The sequence below is a fragment of the Rhinopithecus roxellana genome, chromosome 14, assembly GCF_007565055.1.
Source record: "Rhinopithecus roxellana isolate Shanxi Qingling chromosome 14, ASM756505v1, whole genome shotgun sequence".
Taxonomy (NCBI): Eukaryota; Metazoa; Chordata; class Mammalia; order Primates; family Cercopithecidae; genus Rhinopithecus; species Rhinopithecus roxellana.
The window spans coordinates 133,300,224-133,306,840 of record NC_044562.1 but is presented as its reverse complement, the minus strand read 5'-3'; the positions used below and the strand labels follow the sequence as shown (position 1 = coordinate 133,306,840).

Sequence of the window (6,617 nt, the reverse complement as noted above, 5' to 3'; positions counted from 1 at the left end):
AAATCATGTCTTAATATCCATTAAATCAATCTCCCTCTTAAGCAGTGCCAGATAGAGTCCAGGAAGAAACTAGAAGAGAATTTAATGGAAACTAGGTACAAGCCTGCTTTAACATTTTCTTGGGATTCTGACTGGGGAGCATGTGGCAGGCACAGGAGACAAGGACAGGCAAGCCTATGTGTCATTCAGGGAGCCATGGACTAGGACTGTGGAGGCCCAAGGTCAAGTCTGTTCTGGTCTCCATCACCAATTAACCACTTGATATTGGACACTGTCCTATCTGAGCCTTAATAAAATGCAGCACTAGACCTGGAGCAAAACCACCTGGTGGCTTTGAAGACCGTCAGCAGGAGAGGGGAAGAAAACGAAAATATGGGAATTTGAGACAAATCTACCAACCTCATCACAGTGAGCTTGTGTTCGTTCATTATGATACAGCACATAGAAAAGGCGGGGTTGCTCAGGAGGGGGAAAGGATTTGTTCCTTTCCTTCGTCCATTTGAAATTTATTGAGCAACTATATGTTCCAGGCTACAGAAACAAATACTGCATGGTCCTCGACCCAGAGAGAATCTCTTATAGGCCATGGGAGGCTGAGAGGTGTCTGTTTTTCTTCCCAGTATATCCCCAACATTTAACAACAGGTTAATACTTAAACATAGTAGATGCTCAATACATGTGTTGATTAAATAAATAAACCAATTTTATTCAAGACAAGTAAACGTACATTTTCAACAAAGCATTTTAAAGCTATAAGGAAGAGAAAAGTGTCCTGGGAACTCAAATGTGGGGCCCTCACCCTACCAGGGAAGCAGAAGCAGGGAGCATCCCGTCCAAAAATTCCCAAAGGGCGCCGGACTGCGTGCTGCGGGTGGGGGGTGGGGGGAGCGGGTAGAAGTCTTCGGATAAAAGATGGGGAAAACAGACCGAAGCAGGTCTCGCTGGCCAGTGACACTCGGGGAGCATGGCCCGTGGAAGGATCCAAGGCTGAGGGATCTGAGGTAGCCCTACAGGGAGACACTCTGCCAAAATCCAGCCACGAGAAGGAGGGAGGAGGCGGGGAAAGAGTAAATGAGATTTGGTTTAGGCCGGAAGAACGGGCTGCGCCAACAACGAGAAAATAAAGTGGTGAGCTGGGGAGGGTACAGCGCGGGCTAGAAGGGCGAGGAACTTGAGAACCGCGGGCGCGGCAGACTGGCGGGGACTCAGGCCCGGAACTGGCGGAGGGGTGGACGGGCGCATGCGCGCGCGCAGCTGAAACTCCGGCTGATGAAACTGACAAAGGCGAGAGCGCGCCGCAGCCCCGCTGCCGCGGTGTTCGCACCGCGGGTAGGTGCTGCCCTGCCAGGGGGCGGGATCGTGGAGCGCCTCGCAGAACTGCACGCAAGCAAAAACAAAGCCATCTTTTCGAAGCAGAAATGGAACAGACGTGGCCGGGGAAAGCCAAATATTTGTGAGATGATGTGAACAAAGGGGAAAGGTCAATGCAGGGAAGTTTGAGTTTCTGGTTGGAGCCTTCAACGGCTCTGAACGGTGGGTACCTTAAGAGAACGTCCTTTGCCCCCGTTCTCCCTCTCTCCCCGAAGAAAAATAAATCCTTGGTAAAATGAGACTTGACGGCATGAAAAGAGGGTCTCCAGACTGTCCTAGCTGGCGCAGGCAGGGGCGGGGCCGAGGTGCCGCTTGGTGACCTGCAGCTCAACACTGTCACCCAGAAAGGCCCGCCAATGCCATTATGCAGGGAACGTGGCTCTTAGCAGAGTCTGAACAGGCGCAGGGCCAAGGAAATCTTTGTTTTTGTTTTTTTCTCTAGCCCTTCCTGCCAATATACCAGGGATATAATTCCTTGGTGTTTCTGCCTTACAATTGCTCCTTATACCCCACCCTGATCCTCAGCACGACAGCTCCCACCGCCACCGCCCGCTGTGAGTCACCTCCCCCTCTCCCTTTTTTAAACCAAACAGCAAGGCCATATTGCGGTTATCCATAAATGCAAAGCCAAGAAGCCACCAATACCTGTTTGAGAAGATGGCATTTTAATTAACACACTCCAGCTGCCATAAACCCGGGCTCCTGCCCCACCTCTCCACCCACCCCCATCCGGCCCCCCCACCCCCAGCCCCGCCGTGCCCTCTCTCAACCTCCCTGCTCACCCCCATCTATGTAAAAAAGCCATAAAGGCTCTCGCCAATCGCCTTCTCGGAGGGAGTTTTTGCAACCCCCGCAACACAGGTTGATTGGAAAGGTCTCTCTCCTGGATAACAACAATTCAATGTGCCTTGACATTTTAATAGCCTGTCGTCCTGGTGAACACAATCGAGCAGGGCAGTGAAGCAAAAATCATTAGGTAAGCAAGATAATCTAAGCGGAATCTGCCGCCTGCAGGCTCACATCTGGGGGCAGGTTGCACAGCTGGGCCGTCCACAAAGCTGGGCTCCTCCTGTCCTGCAGCGCCTTTGTATAAGAGTACCAATATATACACTTGTTTAGCTAGAGACACACACTTGTGCACGGGTTTTTGGTAGATAAATACAGTCAGGCAAGTGTACAGACCACTGACGCCCCAACATGAAATAGCGTGAGAGTACACAAATTTACCACGAATCAAAATATCCAGGGTCCCACCAAAGCGCCACCAAGATAAAGTTCCTGCTGTAAGCGCAGGTTTGCTATGTCAAAGAGAACAAGGCAAATACTTGTTAGGATTCCTAATACCAACCATGTAAAGACTTTCCATGCGCACACACACACACACACACACACATGCATTCATTTATGTAAATATTTTTAATGTAATGCCATGGCTAGATATATACTTTAAGCATAATATATAACATAAAATATTTATACTTATGTTTGCAGGGAACTGCTATTAAAGCTTCACCTCTAGTAACTCATTTCATCCTCAAAACATAGGTACTGTTATTATCCCCACTTTACAGATGAGATAACTGAGGCACAAAAGTTTGAAGCAGCTTGCCCAAAGTCATCTTCTAATAAGTGGTGGAGCCAGGATTTGAATCCAAGCAGTCTGGCTCTAGAGTCCAGCCTGTTACCCATTAAGTTATGCTGTTTCATAAAAAGTAAATCACACAAGTAGATATAAAATGTGTTGCAAGTCTTCACAAGGTCAGTGCATTCCATTATGAATGTATATATTTATGTACATGCATAACACACACATGTTCGTGTGAACAGTCAAAAGGTGCACGGAAGTATGTCTGACTTCTTTTTAACATAAACACCTGCCTGCACTTGTATATTCATGTATTGAGCATCTTGTGAGTCCCTAGGCCATGTGCTAGGGTACTGAGGATACAATAATTAATTAGACACAATGGCCACCCTCAAGAACTCATCACCTATGGAGGAGTCAAACAAGCAAATAGATGCTTAACCTTGAGGGTGATAGGTTAGAGGCTGACACAGAGCTGCAGAGACTAGGAGGGCCCCTTCCCCCATCCATCCCCACCCTCCTGACATATCTTGCACCAGAATCTTCCAGGGAAGCCACACACTTATTCCCATGAGGTTGTCATCACTCAGAATACGTTGAGGGTTCCATTTGGGAATTGCCCTCTAAACCATTTTATAAGCTGCCTAAGAAAATGATTGTTGTTATTTAATAATTACATATAATATGCAAACTCACAGCCCTTTCTTAGGAAGGAGGCAGGAGTGACATCACAAAACCCAGGGACCAACAGATGACAGAAAATTCTCCTGTTGGAGTCCAACTCTCCCCAGCTGGTCCACGCCCCTCCCTCTCCTTTTGCACACAAGTCCCCCAGCATAGATCTCGTTCCCTGGATGCTGACTTGGCAAGCTATTCACTTTATGAATATGACCCTCAGAAGGGAGAGCCCCTCTCAGCAGCCCCCGAACTATGTTATCACCATTATTAAGGAGCTTAAAGAGGAGCTGGGAGGACGAGACACCGCTGGAATTGCAGCCTGATTGTGATTGATGTGTTCCTATTAGCGCCTCAGTGTTATCTCTCTGGATAGCAAGAACAGCCAGTGGCTTGTAACACAACAGATTACCTGAGTTCTCAGCCTTAGAAGGATGTTTAAATAAAATATAGTCCCTCTTAGCAAGAGGCTCATTTTCTCCATGAGGCTCCCAGACTATTTCATGTCAGCTCTGATTCGCTGCGACTCTCCTCAGTAAACATGTCTTATCATTAATAATTCTTTACAAGCACAATCTCCAAGAGTCCTCTCTCTCTCTTTTTCTCTAGGTGGCTGGACTCAGACACATCACGCTCCAGTTTGGGTTCCAAGGTGCTTCTCTCTGGATTTTCACCTGCCTTGCCAAAAATGATTGATTACGCTGGGCCAACTGGGTGTCCGGCAATACCCAACAAATGACTTTGGCCCCTAACAGCAGGCCTTGGCCAGATAGAAATCAATATTTCACCATTAAAATCTATCAAAGAAGAGTTAAGGCACCATCTGTCCCTGCCGCCTCTCTATGGTGTGTGAACATTAAATCCGACACTTGTACTACATGGGTAATCAATATATAGTGGTTCACAGATCATTTGTGGTCCCCTTTTAGCAGTGATGGATGTCTGGAATCGTTGTGATTCATTTTGTCAGACCATTAAACAAGATTCTGTCCAGTTCCTTCCTGATTTCATTTAGAGGATCATTCTTCACAGTTCATAAGAGGGAAACGGTTTTACCAATCTGCTTCTATTTCAATAAGTCACTTTATAGAGATTTTGTGTCCTCCAGACTGTAAAAATTCTGGAGAGATAGTACAAACAGACCTCTAAAACTATTCACTGCATGACATATGCATAAAGTGTGAAGAGAGGAATGTAAATATGTTTACCTCTTTATCTGCAAATGTTGGTTTTAACCCCCTCCTAGCTGGAGAGCTGGCCACGGTACTCCAGGCATTGGCCTGCTATAGTAGGAGGAAGCTAAAGTTTGGTGACTGGGGACTAATTTACAGGGATGACGAAAATCCCCTGACCCCTTATAAGCATGGTGGAAAGCAATGGGAATGGCTCTTCTGGGGGCCACATTTTAGAGTCTTTCATTTCTATAGTCAAGATGTCCTTGCCCCTCACGCAAATAGTTGGCAAATGCCTCTGCACTCTCAGACAGCATGCTGACCCAAGAGAAGCAAGACTGACCTTGCCCTTGAGGGCAGGAGTGTGGATGCCAGGAGGGTCTTGCATGACAATATGGCTACCGTCTGTGAAGCACCAAAAACCTGTGTCAGACCCCATACTTACACGATTCTTGCCCTCAACAATCCTGAGAGATAGGTACTATCATCTCCACTTTCCAGTAAGGAAACTGAGACTCCAAAAAGTTAAATAATCTGCCTAAGATTATTCTAGTCAGGGAATGTAAGAGTCAGGACCCAAACTTGGGCCTGTCTGATGCCAGCCTCCACATGAACTGTAGTCAGATCTTAGCTGGTGGCCATTAATCTGCAGAGGATTTTGTTTCAACCCAAGTGGATTTCCTTTAATGCTCCTGGATATCTTACTTGCATCAACCAAATACGGTGTTACTAGGAAATAACATCTTTTTCTATCCTTATTTTAAGTAAATCTACTGTAAGTTCACTAAATTATGCACTCCAAAACGAAACACTGGATTTTAAACTATTTTCTGTTTTCGGATTATTGGACAATTACATCACTGTTGCTGATATTAGTGTAGATAAATAGATGTTGATTTAACTGTTAACATAAGTATATATACATATACATACAGACTTACACACATAATTTATATATAATTATTGTATGTCACATAAATATATATAACTTAAAAGACCTTAGAGATAATTTAGCTTTTCCTTTTTTTCTGTGCTTTTAAAATAAAGCAATGGAGGCTCTGCAGGAATAAAAAGCTGGCCTGGGGACAAGAATCTTGTTTTCTGATTCCCAAATCAAAATGTTTTACCAAAAATGTATAAATAATAAAACATTACATATTTATGAATTTTTGGTGACATATTTGTTGAGGGCATGAGTAGAGAGAGTTGTATTCATTTTGCAGTTTACAGAAGAGGAAAACGGCCAATGCATTCTTACTTCCACTTCACTTCACTAACCACTATGCCATCCTGCCTGGAGATGGGCGTTCCTTTAGATAACAGTAGAAAATAAGGTAGGTCGCATGACTTCAAGCCCAAAAACCATATGACCAGAGCCAAGTTGGACAGCAGCATGCAGGAGAATACCAGCTGAGGGCACTCAGGAGGCACATGGCATGGCAGAGAGAGCTTGCACTAGGCTTTAGAAAGATTAGGCAAAAAAAATCCATCTGTGCTCCTGTGTCACCTCAGACAAGTCACTTAGCCTATCTGACCATCTTTTTCCTTATCTGTAACACTGAAGCTAATTGCGCCTACTTCAAAGGATAATTTCCAGGATTAAATAAGACAATACGAATTTCAGCACAGGTCCAAGCACAATCCAGGTTAGTGCCCTTTCTTTTTCCCTTCCTTCCTCCCTGACCTTATTTCATAAATGTGTATTATACCATATTTCAGTCTCCAGTAACCACCTGTAATGGGATCTGCCACATAAGAATTTATCTAAGTCTTTCTTGATTCTAAAAATATTAAACCTAAGAATTAAACAGAGA

The 6,617-nt window shown here is 45.0% G+C and overlaps 1 long non-coding RNA gene across 1 annotated transcript; it reads left to right on the top strand.

Annotated features, from left to right (window-relative positions):
• The first annotated feature begins 1,297 nt into the window (after nt 1-1,297).
• LOC104661506 lies at nt 1,298-4,641 on the top strand. Its single transcript, XR_747859.2, has 3 exons — nt 1,298-1,453; nt 2,295-2,347; nt 4,241-4,641. It is a non-coding gene; the product is annotated as an uncharacterized LOC104661506 (long non-coding RNA).
• Nucleotides 4,642-6,617: the final 1,976 nt, after the last annotated feature.